The sequence below is a fragment of the Myotis davidii genome, unplaced genomic scaffold (genome assembly GCF_000327345.1).
Source record: "Myotis davidii unplaced genomic scaffold, ASM32734v1 scaffold251, whole genome shotgun sequence".
NCBI lineage: Eukaryota > Metazoa > Chordata > Mammalia > Chiroptera > Vespertilionidae > Myotis > Myotis davidii.
Window position 1 is genome coordinate 251,256 of NW_006282378.1, and position 552 is coordinate 251,807.

Here is a 552-nt window from a genome sequence, read left to right on the forward strand (position 1 = left end):
AAGACCATCGGAAAACACATATATAATTACATATTGTTTTTGTGATTCACCACTATGCTTTCATTATGTTCAATTTGTAACAATGAAATCGGGGGTCACCACAACATGAGGAACTGTATTAAGGGGTCGCGGCATTAGGAAGGTGGAGAACCCCTGCTTTAGAGCCTCGCTTTTGCTGGAGAGCAGCTCGCTGGGAAGGATACTGGTAGGAGTTTGCTGGAAAACTCTGCAGGCATGAGGGCCAGGCCCCTGCCAACCACAAACAAGGCCCGGGACTATGGTGGCTGGAGCCTCCACAGGTGAAGAGACCCAGCAGAGAGGAAGAAGCCAGCCCCAGGAGACGTTCTGCCCAGGGTGGCAGCCATGCCCCAGGCTGTGACAACTGGGTGTTCCTCTTGTTCCACCAAGAGACCCCCGGTCATCCCGCCTCCAGGGAAGCTTCTCTGCTCCTCAGGGTGGTAACTGGACTCCAGTGTGCTTTTCAGAAGACAGGGGAATCATTCAAGTTCAAGATTAAACGCAATAATGAGCAAAATCAGACCTAATTGGAAT